The sequence below is a fragment of the Nannospalax galili genome, unplaced genomic scaffold, assembly GCF_000622305.1.
Source record: "Nannospalax galili isolate Female #2095 unplaced genomic scaffold, S.galili_v1.0 scaffold10, whole genome shotgun sequence".
NCBI classification, from domain to species: domain Eukaryota; kingdom Metazoa; phylum Chordata; class Mammalia; order Rodentia; family Spalacidae; genus Nannospalax; species Nannospalax galili.
In genome coordinates, this window is record NW_008331140.1 from 2,337,311 (window position 1) to 2,355,476 (window position 18,166).

General features: G+C 38.6%; 1 pseudogene; it reads left to right on the forward strand.

Moving 5' to 3' along the window:
* Positions 1–13,235, forward strand: part of LOC103725479 — a 43,444-nt pseudogene extending 30,209 nt beyond the window's left edge.
* Positions 13,236–18,166: the final 4,931 nt, after the last annotated feature.

The following is an 18,166-nucleotide window of genomic DNA, read 5'->3' on the forward strand; positions in this document are numbered from 1 at the left end:
AGTGATTATATATATATATATATATATATATATATATATGTATAACAATGATACATATATATGTATAAAAATAAAAATTATAGAAGAAGCATGAACTTGAAAGGAAATGGGGGCACATGGGAGGAGTTGGAGGTAATAGAGCGAGACGTGGAAATGATATAAATACAATGCTCATATATGAACATCTCAAAAAAAATTTACACTGAAATAGAGTTCATATTAATGACCTGCACAGCATTAACAAATGCATCAGCCATCTATACAAGTGCTTTAACCAATACTGGAAGCACCCTTAGAAGGGAACCCTGCAAAAGGTCAAAGAAGTACATTCATCACCCTGAAGAGGCGAAAGGACTTTCTCCTGTGAGGAAAGAGTTTTGTATGTCTCCTGTTATAAAGTTAGGCACCTTTTGAAAATGGAAGAAAATAAAACTCTATCCAATATACTATTTTCTACATAAAATAATTACCAGTTAGAGTAGTAGAAGAACAGTTATCCTTGTAAAAGCTTTCCAAAGAATAAACGATACTGTAATCACCACTATGATTGTGAGCATTTAGCATATAAATTGAGCATTTTGATAGTTTCATAGTACCTATTAAAGAAAAAACAAACATGAAGTTTGATTTTTTTCTAATCTTTACATGGATAATGATATTAAACTATTTCAGATTTGTGTAACTTTTAGATGAGAAACATTCCACAAAACAAATGACATCTTAGGCACACACCTTTAATCACAATACAGCAAGGTAGAACTCTGTGAAGTCAAGGACAGCCTGGTCTACATAGCAAGTTTCAGGCCAACCAAGGCTGCATACTGAGACCCTGTCTCAAAAAAAGATAAAATACCTTTACAGTTTTTATTACTGAAACATAAAGCTAGATTACTGGTTGTTTTAGTAGAAATATTGTAGAGAAGGCCCCCCCCCGCCAAATGAGTCATCCATGATACTATAAAAAATGACTTTCTTAGATACACACACACACACACACACACACACACACCATGCATTCATCACTTCTAGCTCATCAGAGGCTATGGAGGCTCTTATAGAACCACTATTAAAGCAATCATGAATCAAGGGTCTAGCCTTTAGCAACCTTATGGACTAGTATGGTAGGGAAGACCAGTTAATGAATCAAGTAAACAAAAGGATGGTTATTCGTTGTAGCAAGTACAGTTAGTAATGGCAACTGGCATTACTGGCAAGGTAACATTTGTTTCTTTGTACATCCTTAATCAACACATAACTTCATGACTTAAACTATTATATTCACAAATGAGAATAATGAGGGATTTCCTGCTCTATTCCAAGACTTTAGAAATATTTATAAAAATTACTTTGATGAAAATATTGATTTTAAAAATCTGCTTCTAGGGATGGAGAGATGGCTCAATGATTAAGAGCACTGGCTGCTTTTGTAGAGGACCTGGTTTAGTTCCCAGATCCCACATGGTGGCAAACAATCATCTGTAACTCCAGTTCCAGGGGATCTGAAGCCCTCTTCTGACCTCTGTGGGCAATGCATGACATGGGTACATTTATATACATTCAGACAATACACTCATACACGTAAAATAAAAATAATTTCTTTAAAACATCTGCTTCTGAAGCTGGCAAGATGGGCCACTAGTTCACTGCACTGGCTGCTCTTGCAGAGGACCTGGGTTTGAGTCCCAGCACCCACATGGCAGCTAACGACCATCTATAACTCCAGTTCCAGGGGATTTGATGCCCTCTTCTGACCTCTTTGAGTATTGTATCATAGAATCATCACCTCCTTAATGTTTAAACACCTACTAAAATCCTCCTAATAAGAGGGCCTGTCTGCTGGGCATGGTGGCACACATTTAATCCCAGCACTAAGAAGGGAGAGACAAGCAGATCTCTGTGAGTTCGAGAACAGCCTGATTTACAGAGTGAGTTCTAGGCAAGTCAGGGTTACATAGTGAGACCCTGTCTCAAAAAAAAAAAAAAGAAGACATGCCTACATACATGTCTTAGGGGCACAATCCTCATCCTAGCTGAGGAGCTATTGACAGTTGACAACTGCTAGAGGACGTAGAGTCAATTTTCTTTGGGGGTGTGGTTCCTGGTAAGTTTTACATGCTCCAGTGGGTGACTCTACACAGTTACACATGTGCAGCATGAATTAGACTCAGTAGGATGTTAATTTAAAGGAAAACAAAAGGAGAAAGAAAAGAAATCACGAAGTCGAGAGGGAAAGGGGATGTGGGGTGATCCTGGAGGAGGTGTGGTGGGGAGGTGAATATGATCAAAACTCAAAATAAGCTGGGGATGGTGGTGTATGCCTTTAAGTGGGGGGGGGGATTGCTGTAATATTGAAGCCAGCCTGGACTACATAGCCAATTTCAGGCCAGTTGGTTCTACAGGGAGACCTTGTCTCAAAAAGATGAAAAATGAATTTTAAAATAGTCTCCATCTGTCGAGAAAAGAAGCTTCTTTGATTAGTGATGACAGGGTCATGTCTCTGTAAATAAAAGGATACATATTTAGAGTATAGTAAGAAATTGCATTGGTCTAGGCATGTGACAGAAGTAAGTTCTTCTCTTGGCCCTATGATCTCTCTAACCATGTATACTTGGCTATGTGTTACAGTACCATGCATGAATTCCTTCCTATTGAGCGGTCCTTAAGTATATATCCTTATATTTACAGACAAGTGTGCCTCTCACCACTCAATAAAGAAGCTTCATTTTGCAACAGATGGGGACTATTACAAAATTCCACAACTATGGGGGACAAGAGAGATGGATCAGCAGTTAAGAGCACTGGCTGCTCTTGCAAAGGTCCTGAGTTTGATTCCCAGCACCCACATGATGGCTAACAATTCTCCATAACTCCAGATCCAGGGGATCTGAAACCCTCTTCTGACCTCCAAGGGCATTGCATGACATGGGTGCACTTACATACATGCAGGCAATACACTCATACACATAAAATAAAAATAATAAATAAAATGTAAATTTAATTCTAGACTAACTTTGGCTATATGAGATCCTAGCTAAAATACAAAGTGCTTAAAAATATGGAGCCTGGATATGTGACTGTAAGTTTGTGTGCATATATATACATATATATATATATGTGTGTGTGTGTTTAATATTGTATAATTTGTTGTGAAATTTAATATAACTGTATTAAAGTTAAAAGAAAGTCTTTGTTTTTAGCTTTTGGAGGCTGATTCTCTCTGACTGTGATGCTGGGCTACATGAAAGAACACCACTTCAATTTTTGACTCGTTCTGTAACGCAGTCTAATCCTCATTGGTCAAATTTTCAAATTCTTTTAAAAAAAGAATACAAAGGAGAGTGATATTCTGGGCTCCATAGGTGTAGGGGCTGAAATCTCAGCATACCGCCTGAGGGTGCCTGATCTGGCCTCCCTCTGGCATAGGGGCTGAGAACTTAACGGACTGCCTGAGAGTGCCTGGATACAGCCTCCACGGTGGTGTAGATGGAATGTCACCGAAATGGGCCAACACCCCATGGAAAACTGATGATGCAGAGCTCCAAATGTTAAGTGCCTTGCCACAATGGGAAGACGATCATCCCACACCTACCACCCCTACAAGGATCAGAGACTTTGCAGAAAAGGTTTGCAGAAAGAATGTAAGAGCTGGGGAAAGTGGTGGAGTGTTAACTGGAAGTGTTCCATGACTACTATGTGGGCAAGCTATAGTGACACTTCCTTCTTATGCTCATTAAGGAGTCAAGGGACTAGTCAGTTACCCCTCCCACCCAATCAGTCAACCTTAGCTGCATGTAGGGGCGGGCCTGCAGATATATAAGCCAAGAACTGCAGGAGGCACCTCTCCCACCATTTTGTGCGGCTGTAGCCACAGGATCCATATTTGAATGTGAACTTTCCAGTGCAGCCATAAAGGAGAGGGGGTACCCACTCTTCTGTAAATAAATACCCACCCTAAGCTCTGTTAGGAAGCCCAATAAAATAGTTAGGATTAAAAAAGAAAGAATGGAAAAGAATAGAGCTAATGGAAACCTTCATTATTCCACTAGTTTATCTCATGTTGGCAAATCCGTTGGTCTTTGATTTTTCATTTTTTATTTGTTTGGACTTTTGGGGGAAGGGTCTCTCTGTGACCCCAGCTGGCCTGGAGCTTGCTGGGTGGACCTGGCTGGCCTCGAGCTCACAGAAATCTGCCTAGCTCTGCCTCCCAAGTACTGGGATTGAGGAGTGTGTCACCACTCTTGGCTTTAGCCTTTGATTTCTTATCCCTACTTTTCCACCCTTAAACTTCATTATATATATTTTTTATATGACCTGTTTCAAGTTATTTCTGGAAATATGTGTTAAAAATTGCCTCTCTTCAGAATAATAAAAATAATTTTAAAAAATGATATGAAGAAATAGGTAATGAAAATATAATGCTCAGGTATTCAATATTGTAAATTATTTAATAATCTTAAATGCTTCCTGGGAATAACCATATGTAAATTCAAATATGAGTAAAATTCTTGATTCTACAGAGTTGAATTTTTGTGCACCTGCATCAGTACTAGGCAATACTTTTCTTAAGTCAAGGACAAATTAAACATGATTGATTTAGTCTTGAATGTGTTTTTATAATGAGTTATATGTATAAATATAATGATGGAACTGAGTTATCCCCCTCACAGTTTTGGTTAACCGTGGTTTTTTTTTTTTGTTATTTTACATGGCATTTTGTGTTACCTTTTCCATAAAAAAATGTCATTATAAAAATGCTTTTAAGTATTCAGATTTTTACTCACCTGACTAATTGAAATCGATAAAATGAATGCTTCTGCAGCCAGAAGTAATATTGGTAGAAAAGTAGAGGTTTTCTATTGAACCTAGGGTCTCACACATGCTAGGCAAGCACTCTACCACTAAGGTATATATTCAGTCCCCATATGAAAGGTTTTTATTTTGTTATAATGCCCCTTTACTTTAAAGCAAAGAATTTGGGGATGGAGAGACAACTCAGAGATTAAGAACATTGGTTGCTCTAGAAGAGGATCTGGGTTCAGTTCTCAGCACCCCACATGGCAATTCACAACTATCTATTATTCCAGCTCCAGGGAATCAAATGTCCTTTTCTGACCCTCACAGGCATTTCACATATTCATGCAAGCAAAACACTCATACACACAAAATGAAAGTAAATTAAAATTTAATTGTGATATAATAAAACAAAAAAGATTTACCTGGGAGTCCCTTGATAAAATTCATCAGCCCAGTATGTAAAGGACTGCTGTGTCTATAACTTGTATAAGCATTTTGTGTATTGACACTTTTACATCCTACTATAAATATTGTTTCTCTTTTAATAGTTTAGATTTGTATCAGTCTATTTTGACTGATATTAGTCTAGTTGTGTAGTCTTTGCTTATTATTTGCATGAAATATCAAATTCCATGTTTCAAGTAACCTGACATTTCACATCTAAAACATATCTCATAAACAGTACACAGCTTCATTATATTTTCATTACTTTTTACACTATAGCTCAAAAATATATTCAAAGAAATGTCAAATTGAAGAGACAATCAGAAGTTCTTCACTAACTCATGGAGCATAGAATATATATTTCAGTAGTATATAGAAAAACCACAAAAAAATCAATGAACAATAGCAACAAAAATAACTTGATAATTATCCTAATCAGCATTAACTGTCAACAACTTGACACATTGTAGAACTGCCTGGAAGTAAAGAGTCTCAATTGAGTAATTCTTTTATCATTTGACCTGTTGACATATCTCTGAGTGTGTGTCGAGCATATTACTTAATGTAGAATAGCCCAGGCCACTGTGCACAGTGTCATTTACTGGGTAGGTAGTCCTGTGTCAGCCTTCCCTTGGCCCGAACACTGGCACTGGGAGACCTTGTGCACTGGTCTCCATCATGGAAGTTCGGGGAGAGGAGAGAGACTGATGGGCAGGGAGGGGCCTCAGGTGGCAGCCTGAGGAAAACACCTGGGAGGCTGTTTCAGTGGACAGCTCTTTTATTATGGCAGAAGCAGAGGTTTATATAGGAAAGTTTCATGGGCAAAGAGGAGGGGTGGGTTTTCTGGCAGGCCGGCAGGTAGGGGGAAGGAGGGGCCTTCTAAAGCTATGTGGCCATTGTCCTGTCCTCCGGTCACATGAGCTACAAGAGACCCAGTTAGGATTAAAGGATTAGAGGCCTAATAGTTTTGCTTGGGAGTTGTTGGGTAAGAGACAGTGTATCTAGAATGCAACAGGCCAGTTTCCTGCCATCCTCACTAGGAAGTATCCGGCTTGGCAGCCATGCTCTACATTCCATGCACTCCTGACTTATACCAACAGTTCTGGGCTGTATGAGATCTACTTAAGCATGAGCCTGTCAGCAGACCAGAAAGTGATATAGAAAATAATGATCTTTCATGATTTTTGCTTCAAGTTCCTGCTCTGACTTCCCTAAATGTTGGAATATGATCTGGAAGTATAAGAAAAAATAAATCCTTTCTTCTTCCTCTATGTTGCTTTTGGCAAGAGTGTTTTATCACAGCAACAGAAGAAAACTAGAACACTAACATTATCAACTAATTATACATATACAGAATACTCCATTCAACAAAATCATAATATACTTTTTTTCCTCATGTGCACAGGGAGAATTACCTAGAATACAGTTTTCATTAGGTCACAAAATACCTTTTAATAATGATTGAAAGAAATTACATTTGTCTACGGATGTGCCAGGGGTAAGGTTTTTCTCTAGGATCTGTGACCTCTGCAGTCTTATGTATTTGGCTATATTTACAGTGTCATCCATGAGTTCTCTCCCATTAAGAGAGAAGTAAATCCAATTAGATAGCTGTTGATTATACCCAAGATAAAATTGCCACTACTGCACCATGAGAGTTGGTGGTAATGGACATTGGTTTGGTTATTAGGCCCTGAAGCTGGGGTTGGATTAGTGATTGATTTTTCTCCCTTAGCAGCTTGCATAGTATCTTCTAGAACTACAAGAACTAGTCTTCCTGAAGGAGGCTTCCAGGTCATTTCCAGCTCCATTGTTTCAAGTCCTGTGTCTGAAAGATATCCTGTATTTTAAAACAGGGTCTTACCTTCAAGTAATGGGAGGTAATCAAGGACTGTGGCAATAGCCTGTGTTATTTGGGTAGTCTCTTGAAATAATTAAAAGTGATGTTTCTCCTGTCTGGAGCTGTGTTTTGTTATATAGCATTCAGATAAACACATGCACATATATTCAGATACTGTATGTGCGTTTTTCAGTAGGTTTTTGAGCTAATACATTTCAGTCTGGAAAATTTTCCCATATGAAAATAGAAAGTACTTGAAGATAAAATATTAAAAACGAAAGTATATGTGAATATATACTATCTCTACATGTGTCCACGTATATAGCTGAAAGCTATATAACAAAAAATAGTACAGACAGGAGAAACCTCTGTCCGTGGTGTTATTGGTCAGAGTAGTCCCAAGACACACCCAAAATTACACAAGCTATCACCACAGTCCTTTATTGCCTCCAAGAAATTGCAGATAAAACCCTATTGTTTAAGAGAGGACATACTTTAGACACAGGACTTGGAACAATGGAGCTGGAACTGACCTGGAAGCCACCTCATATGAAGGCTAGCTCTCATAGCTTTGGAGAGCAGTATGGAAGCTTCTAAGTGAGACCATCAATCAATGGTCCAAACCAGTTTTAAATCCTAATAACCACAATAATGACTGGTATACCAACTGCATTGGAGCAGTAGTGGCACTTTTATCTTTGGGGTAACCAACAGCTATGCAATTGGACCTAAAGCTTACTCAATGGTAAGGAACTCATGTGTGATACCATAAACATAGTGAAATACACATTGCTAGAAAGCTCATAGATCTCGAAAAAATCTTAAGGCTGTCAAATCTCTAGACAAATGTAATTTCTTCCTATATACTAAATACGGATCCTCACATTTACATTAAAAAAGCTTCTTTTGCAAAAACTGGAGACTATTGCATAGTTGCACAAATGATAACAGACAGAAAAGAAGTGTCTATGGCATGCCCATCCCTAAGTGACACATCTACAATGGAACCTCTACACCTAAGGTTCATAGAACATAGTGGAACAAGGGGTAGATAGAGTGCTAATGTATCTCTCAACTCTCATCAACAAAGCTCCCTCATGAAACAGAGGGCAATGAGTAAAAATAGGTCACAAATGACCAAAGCATAGGGAATATGTCTGCAAAGTGTGGGTCCTTGGACAGGGCTCCTATGTTAAATGCCACCTACTTAGGGCTCAGGGACCAGTGCTGAAGAGGGACCAGAAAGAATGTAAGAACCAGGAGAGTTGGTGCATGGCCGTATGGAAACGGAGATTTACAGGCTCCTGAGACCTTGCTCATATGAATCTACAGCAATGATGTCAGCATGCACAAGACCCATACAAACTTAAACAGTCAAAAACCCAGCATAGAAATGGGGAAATGGGCAGCAGGCCCCAAAATTAGTCAAAAAAACTATTGGCAGCTGATTACTTCTGGGTGAGGGAGAAGTGCTGTTCTTTAATGAAGAGAGTATAGATAGGCTGACTAGACCCCAGTTTATGAACTTGTACTTAAAAATGTCTAGCTACAATGGCTTGACTCAATAGGCTTTAACATAAATGACAAAATGCATGAAATCTGGTGGGGTAGGGTGCTATGGGAGGGTGTGGATGAATCAGGGGTTATAAAGGTGATTAACATGTTTTGTATGAAATACACCAACATTCTATTAAAATCTAAAAAAATTCTCACAAATAACAACAAAAACCTCACAAAAGAAAAATATGAGAATATGTAAAAACAGCAGAGAGAGAAATTTATAATATTTACTGTTTTAGAAAAGTATATATATATGTGTTTCCCATCGTGTAGGACGTGATGGCAAGAGGGTTGCTAGCTCAAGGCTAACTGTGGTTACATGATAAGACATTGACTCAACAACAATGTACATAATAGAGAAAATATGAAAATAATTAAAATGCTTACATATAAATATGTTATTCAGCTTTTAAGGAAGAATTGTCACTTGTGCCATTATAAATGAAGCTAGGCAGCATTACATTAAGGGAAATGAACCAGGCAAAGTAAATAAAATATTTTAAAATCTCATTTATATGTGGAATCTACAAAATTCAAAGTCAAAGGAGTATGGACTAGAATGATTAGTCTCAAGAGGCTGGAACAGTGAAGAAAGAGATGTGGTACAGTTGGTACAAAATTTCAGTTACACAGAATGTAGAATTCCTGCAGATTTTTTGGAAAGAATGGGACTATTTAAAATAATGAAATATATTCCCATTGCTCTTAAAAAGTGTATTATAAATATTTCCATCATGAAGAAAGAGTAAGTGGCTCTCAAGATCAAGAAAGATGATGGAATGACTCTCCAATGAAATTTTCTTGCAGAAGCATCAGTTTGTACAAGTGCTCATTTAAGAAAATATACTCACAGCCTACAGAATATGAGAATATCTTAGCCAACTATTCATATCACTAAGGATTAATATCCACGATATGGTGAAAACAGGAAAAAAGTAATACAAATGGTCAGTTAAGGACACAAAAAAGATTCAATACCTTTAGCCACGAGGAAAGTGCAAATCAAGTGTTTTCTCATTCCACCCCTGATACTATCAAGAAAAAAACACATCAAATGTTGCTGAGGATTCAGGGAAAGAGGAAGCATATACTCTTTGTGATCCTGTAACTTGGTACAGCCACTGTGGAAGTCAGCATAGAAGTTCCTTGAAACCTGAAAATAGAAGCAAAATCTCAGAGAGACAATTATCATATTTTCTCTCATTTGTTGTTCCTTGATTTTGTATAAGACACTTAAAATCATTTAGGCCTATTTAAAGGAAAGTAGAAATCAAAGTTTTTAATGGAAAGAGGGGGACAAATTGAAGGGAGAGTGGTAAAATGAGAGGAAGTGGTTAAAATGAAGATATTATGCTGAGCATACGATATGTAATTTAAAAATATTTTATGTGTTTGAGTGTAATGTTTGCATGTATGTAAGTGCATCTGTATTTTCAATGTCCATGGAAGTCAGAAGAGGGTGTCCAATTCCCCTGGAACTGGAATTACAGATGGTTATCAGCTGCCATTTGTGCACTGGGAAATAAAACCCAGGTCTTCTGCAAGAGCAGTCAGTGCTCTTAACCATTGAACCAACTCTCCAACCAATAAGATATACACATGTATGAAAAAAATTAAATTAAACATATAATCAAGCTGTGCCATTCCTGACTATATACCTGAAGACATCTGTGGCAGCATAGAGCAGACATCCTTTATTTATTGTGGCAATACTATAATAACAAAGCTATGGAATAAGCCAAAATTTGAATGAACAGGTGAATGGATAAATATGGTATACGGTATGTATAAACAATGGAGTAGTATTTAGACAGAAATAAAAATGAAATCATTACATTTTCAGGAATATAGATAGAGCTGAAGATCATCACATGCGTGTCTAATCTCTACATATCTGATTATTACCAGTCACATTTGGTTACTTTCTGAGATCTTTGGCACCTGAGTAGATTGATTGGTAATGTTTTTCACATTGAGTAATTAACATGAAGCAGATTTTTATGTTTCTTCCTCAAATATAACTCATACTTTATTAATTGGTTTTGTGTGTGTGTGTGTGTATTTCATACAGAACATCCCAAGCAATTTTATTCATCTATATACCTACATCCCAAGTGACACCCTCCCATGCCCCTCCCCCTTGCTGGAGCCCATATACTCTGTCATCCCTGTTACTGTCCACTGTTTTATCAGTGCCCCCAGCCGTTCCCCAGTGCTTGTCCATCCACTGAATCTAGTTAGCCTATATAGAATTCTTTGTTTTAGGAAGATCAGGTCTTTCTCATCTAAGAGCAATCAGTTGCCAATATTCCTTTAGATAAGATTGCAGTCTGCTGTTCATCTTCCCAATTCTATGCTGGGTTACTCTCTGGGAGTCTCTTAGCCCACCCTGGCCAACAACTTAAAGGAAGGTATTTCCTTTCTGGCATTGTTTCTTGTTATGTAGCCTTTAGCTATACATATGGACTCTTAAAGAATTATATTGATCCCTTTAATGTTTGGTTATGCTTTCCTTTTGGGTGTTTAAGGCCATGCAATTGTCCCAGATAAACCAATTTATTTTTTACTCTTAAGGTTGAGGATTTGATTCAGCTCATTTAAAAAATTTTAAAGATATTTTATTGATTTATTGAGAATTTCAATGGAACTTGAGCACATTCAAAAATCCCTCCCCCATACCTACCCCTACTCTTCTACTTTCCCTTGATGGGTTCTTTTTCTTAAATAGCTATCTACTATACATTACTCAAATGCTTTGGGGTTTTGTCAATCCCATGGAGTCTAAAGATATTATCAGCATCACATCAGTAAAGAAAATAAACTCTCCCTATTTCAGCAGCTGTTAATTGTCATTTGTTCCTCACTTAGGTCTGGGTCTTCTTGCCTGCTGCCCTCCTCCATACTGAGATTTTCTGGCTTGGTGACGCACAGATCTTGTACATTTTGTCACAAGCTCTGTGGCCTCATATTAATGTTAAAGCCTGATGCACTATTAAGAAAAATATGGATTTTAGTCCTTATTTTCTCTCTTCATGTGTATAGACACAAGATCAACTTGCAAGCAAAATATTTGCTGACAGTGGTTGGCACATCAGCTACCCAATGTTAATCTATGTTTTTGCTCCCTCTTCTATTTTTCCTAAAAGACTTCTGTAGATACTTTCAGAAAGAGGATTTTAAAAAATATTTTCTTTCCTAAATTTACAATAATTTGCTTGATTTTGAGACTTCATAGCGAATCAATATGTAAGTTTCTATTTCAGTGTAACCCAATACCTAAGGTATCAAAGTTATATGCTAATTCACTTCAGGGTCAAGAATTTGGGGCCTGAGCCTGCTGGACCAGGTTGCAGTTTAAATATAATACTTGCCACTTCACAGCAGCCCCCCTTCTACTCCCTTACACTGAGTCAGTGCCTGGGCCTGGCCTTGGGCCTCAGGCCTCTATAGACCCCTCTGACCATGGACCACTGAAAAGTGAGTGAGCTTCCAGCCTCTTGAAGATATGTAGGCAGGACACAGTGTCTTGTACACCGAAAACATGTGCTTCCTGAAGGAATGGTTGGTGATCATGGGCAGTAAGTACCACCTGGTACTCATAGAGCTAAATCAGAAGAAAATATTAAGAAAGAGAAAACATATAACAAGACAGAGGAAACCATAAAGACAGATGAATCATCAAATGAGGAAAGTGATCTAGATATTGGAAGTGAATGTATAGTTGTATCAGACACCAATGCTCCTCAAGAAATAAGAGATGAAAATGTAGAGATAACTGAGGAAATGGTGGATCACACAAATGAAAAGATTGGGGACACCACTGAAGCCCTGAATGATGGTGAGCTGTAGAAAGCCATTGATTTTTTCACAGATGATATCAAGCTAAATCCTCCCTTGGTCATTCTGTATGCCAACAGAGCCTATGTCTTTGACAAATTCAGAAACCAAATGCTGACATTTGAGGTTGTGGAAGAGCCATTGAAGTAAGTCCTAATTCGGCTTAGACTTAAGCCATGAGGGAAAACACAGACTACTGGGCCACTGAGAAGGAGCCCATGATTTTGCCCTTGCTTGTAACTGGATTATGATGAAGATGCTAGTGCAGTTCTGAAAGAAGTTCAACTAAGGGCTCAGAAAATCACTGAACAACAGAGAAAGTATGAGCTAAAATATGACAAATGTGAGATAAAAAATAATTGAAAGGGTCATGAAGAATCAAGAGGAGCTTAAGAGAACCCAAAGAGAAGAAGAGGTCAGACTCAATCAGGATCTCATTTTGGCTCTTTCCCAGGTTGTTTTCCAAGGGGAATGCCCTGGCGATTTTCCTGGAGGAATGCCTGGAATAGGAGGGGGTATGCCTAGAATGGCAAGAATGCCTAGACTCAATGAAATTCTCAGTGCTCCAGAAGTTCTTGAAGCCATGCAGGATCCAGAAGTTATGGTGACCTTCCAGGATGTGACTCAGAAACTGGAAAATATGTCAAAATATCAGCGTAATCCAAATGTTATGAATCTCATCAATAAATTGACATCCAAATATGGAAATCAAAAACAATGTTCATTTGACAAAGACCTTGCTGAAGGAAAAGTAACCTAAATCACTTAATGGATGTCACAATAATATAAACTAATATGCCTCTGACCTCATCAGGAGAGCTGGGGTGCTTCAAAGATGATCCCCACCCTTCTGCAGCAAATGCAGCTGAAGCATTTTACTATGGTTTGCCATTAGGATATTCATTCAGATAATGTTTTCATATGAAGAATTACAAACTTTAAACACCTTTTCAACTTTAAAGAAAATATAAAGAGTGTTGTGAAATTTTACATTTTTCTTTACCTTTTGGGTACCTTTTTTACCATTTGGGTTTCTCCTCTGACTCACTGGACAAGGAAGATGAGTATGGATGACTTACTGTTCTTGAGTGGAATAAAGGTTGATTCATGGAAAAAAAACTCATTTAAATTAATTTAGTTTGAGTTGGATATGTGGTTACTTAAACATTTTGTCTTTTTTAAATGTTTTACTTCAAAATGATCTATTTTATTACAACTTTTGGGACCACTGGTATTTCTGTCTGGCCTGCATAGAGACTGGGAGTGCTTGGCAGAGAAGCAGCAGTCTTATTGAGTCTCACTGGACAGAAGCCTTTGTGTAGGTTGCTATTAAATCTCACACTGTGTGGAAGGGTGACTTTTTTTTAATGTTGCAGGGGAGTTGGATTACCTAGCTCTGTTATTGTCCAGTATTTCAAATAAATGTTTCATATCATTCCCACATAGACAAAATGAGTGAGTACTTTTCTTTTTATATTTATTAAAATTTACGTTTCCTATCAGAAAATAATCCTATCTGTTTTTCTGCTTATTGTATTTTTACCCTTTAATCTTCAGTTTTAAAATATTAATTTTTCACCAATATCCTCACTGCTGTCATCATTCATAGCATAATTGTGAACACATTTATTCCTTAGGTTTAATTTGATATGTAACCCACATGGTCACTGAGGGGATAATACCCGTAACAGCTGTGGCATCTTGCTTGGCCATAGAATTGCTTATTTAAATGTTAAATGTTCAGTCTCATGAACTCATATCCGAAGATTTGAAGAAGGGATTCCCTTTGGAATTAAGTGTACTTTAGAAAGTGCAAAAGAAAGAAAAATTCCCATTAGAGTTGATCTTGAACAAATCTTTGTGTTTTGAAGATATAAAATTGTTTGATATTAACTACGTGATCTAATATGGATTATAAAAGACATGAGAGCCATGCTATTCATTTTGGAGTCATTGGTACTATGTTGTCCTACTCAGCTCTTAAAACCTGCCACCATACCTCCACCTCTGCTTTCTCTCCTTTCTTCTCATGCAGTGATAAAGAAAATGATAAAATCCATGAACTACACACCTAAATCTTTTTCATATATACTTGAATTTGAAATTGCCAAATGTTTTTTTTTATTTGTGTGTGTGTTCTTAAAGTTACAGGATGTATTGTGCTTTACTCAAGAAGATCAGTTTCTTTTGTACTGTGATTATACCTGAGTTAATTATATTCTAATCTAGCAAATATTATCTTAAATGTGTAAAATTGCTCCTCTGAAAATGTGTCCTATGCATTTAGACTTCTAAGTTCCACAAATGGTAAAAAATTGCAGTGTTCATTTTCATAAAGACTCAGTATCATTTCTAAACAAGAAATGTTTTGTGTTTTTTTGTGTGTTTGTTTTTGTGCTAATGATACTTAAAATAATGATACTATAAGAAGGTAAAGGAGTTTTCTGCTTAAATATATTGTTACCATTTCCATGTATGCTAGAAATAAAATATTTCAAACTGGTAAAAAATACCTGCCTTCTGGTGCCCTGCCTGACTGTGCCTCCTAAAGTTCTGGTGCATTGGGCTGGGAAGGCTGAGGTAGAGAAGGCTTTCTTCCTCCCTTGTCCCTGATCTTAGCTTTCCCAGGAGGCTAAAGGATGATTTCTCCACAGGCTTCTGTAAGAGAAATGAATCATCTGGAATCTTGGAGACTCTGCCCAGGAGCACAACTGGACCCCAGGGAGCCAGGAAAAAGATATAGGGTTTCTGGAGCACAGCCCTACTGAACAGGCAAGATCTAACCCAGGTCCAACAGGAATCCCACCAGAATTGGTGAAGGATCCTTCTTAGGTCTTGGAGTACCTTCTAGTTGAACTCTTCTTAAAAGAAGTCAGAACAGAAACAGTCTCAGGTAAAATACTTGAGGAGTCACTGGCTGAGGTCATCGGTCAACAAAGACAAACCTGTGACCCCTTTGGTTAGCACTTTTAAATTTGTGTTTGGAATTCTGGTTTGGGGACTGTACAGAAATTTTTCTGACCTTGTCTGCATGAAAGTGTGTGGCTGAGATACTGAATTACTGAAAGGCTGGACAAAAAGATACTTCAAAGGCAAAGCAAAGTGTGTGTTCCAAACTGTGGTATCCATGGGGCTCTCATTGGATGATGGTGGCCCCGATGGGGGTTTATATGATACCTCCCAAGCTAAGGGTACCTTAAACATCCCTGTGAGGGGGAATGACCAGTGAAGGATGAAACAAGTCTCATTCTAAGTGTATGACACCAACACATGGAAGAACATTGTAGGCACAGAGTAGAGTCCATTCCTTTGGAATGCGCATTAAGAAATCTTAGAAAAAGCTTTTAAGAATAACTATGGAGAAAAGCTCACTAAACATTATTTTTGTACCTTCTGTGAGGTAGACTAGCCAGTTTTTGATTTATCAGGATCATCTAAAGGAACTTTAGACAAAAAGGGTCATTGCAGGACTCTCTGAAATAGTCATAAGGACCTCTGGCCACTAGTACTAGTTCCCTTATATTGATTGTTAGTAAGAAATAGTTCAGAACAACTCCCTTGGTTAAGAGGTTGTCTTAATGGGCAATCCAAGTTGTTTCTGGCTTAGACCATAGCAGTTTCGAAGTCTTAGAACCAGAAAAGTCCAGACCAAATGACAAAAGAGTCTGAGAAAAAGCCAGCTTTTCTAATGAACTTGAGAATGCCCCACCACAATACACTCCACTCTACCAAACACTGAAGGGACCCCTGAGGCAATTGGCCAACCCCTGAGGACCCTCACCCCAAAGATGATTAGTTGGTAGTCCTGCTACATTAGTAGCTTCCTTCTTGCCCCTGACTCCAGAGGCCCCCCCCCAACACCTTGAGGCTGAATTAGGGAACTGACCGAAGACTCGAGCCATGGCCCAGACAGAAGCACTTGCAGATGCCCCTGAGAGAGACCTAGAGAGAAATACACAGGGAGCATAACGCAACTTGAACTTGCCTTTCACCACCTCATAACTCCTAAGTAGGAAAAAATCCTACTCATTTCTATAAGGAGAAACCTCAGGCCATGTTAGGCTTGTTGTAGTCCATCATCCAGACTCACAAGCCCACATGTATTGAGCTCCTCCACACCCTTTTCAAAACATAGGGATGCAGATAACTGACACAGGTTGCACTGAAATGCTTGTAAAAACATGCCCCTCTTTATGAAGACAATGTGCAAACTTATGCTCGGAGTCAATTTCCATCTGCTGACCCATATTAGAACCCAAATGATGAGACAGAGTGCCACTGTCTTCTATGGTACCAAGAGGCCCTGATAAAAGGCTTAAAGGCAGGAGGGAGAAAGGCCATGAAGATGAGTAAAGTGATATTACGAAAGCCTATAGAGAGCTCCTCAAATTTTATATGAGATACTTTTTGAAGCATTTCAGCCCTATACTTCCTTTGATCCTGAGGACTGAGATAGCCATAGAGTGATTAATGCAGCATTTAATAGGTCAAGCCCAGGAGACATATTCCAGAAGCTCTACAAATTGCCTGGCTTTGCTGAAAAGAATTCCAAGTAACTGCCGAAGGTGGCCAATAAAATTTTCATCAACTGGGGAGCAGGAAGCCCAATGAGAAACAGAACAAAAGTTGAAATAAAGACAGACTTACTTGCAGCTGCTCTCATTGACAGGTTAAGACCTACACAAAGTTGGTAAGACCTTACCCAACTAAGTTTACAATCAGAACAAAAACGAGAGCCAATGCCAGGGCAACAAAGGAGCCTAGACAGAGGAGCTCTCAAATCCAGAAAAGTATTTAGGATGAAACCACTGTGTCCATTTCCACCAGAAGGGACATTGGGGAATAGGAGTGCTTCTAACTGAAAAGGGACTCCTGGGCCAGTTCCCAACCAGGGAAACCAAGAGTCATATCATGTCTTCTAAGGAACGACCTCAGAGGGCTCGAGGAAATGATTTTGTTGGCATGGCCACTATGGATACCTATGGAAAAGACTAGAATAGACCAGGATCCATCCAATTAGGCCAACTTATGAACTTCATGGTGGACTCTGGGGCTCCACAGCCATTATAGGAGTCACTGGCAGTGACGCCCACTGTCCTTTCCTCCTGCCCAGACAATGTAACAGTCCATGAAATTGTCAATGAATTTCTTTATCATACTGAATGTCCAGTGCCTGTATTGGAATGAGACCTGCTGGGAAAATTATGAGCCCAGATAACCCGTGTTGCTGATGGTTAAGCATTTCTGTTTCTAGGAGACCTAAAGGAAGAGATTTTGACTGTCTCATCATTACACTAGAGGAGGATGGCATGTCTTCAGTCTGAGAAAAGGGCCACAACAGAAACTAGAACTCCCCTCTAAGAAACCTGCAGCATGGGCTATACATAACCCACCAGGATTAGGCAAAATTATTCCTACTGTGATGATAGAATTAAAACCTGAGGTTGAACCTGTCCATATCAGACAGTACTGCATTGCTCATAAGGTACAGATAGGAATCCAAAAACATCTTGACAGACTTCCAAAAAAAGGAGTCCTCCAACCCTGCCATTTGCCTCGAAGACACCCTTCTTTCCTATCCAAAAGCTAGGAACAGATGACTTATTGGCCAGTCCAGGACTTGCAGGCCACAGTCACACTGCATTCAGTGGTCCCCAATCCCTGTGACCTCCTGATCCTCATTCTAGCTGA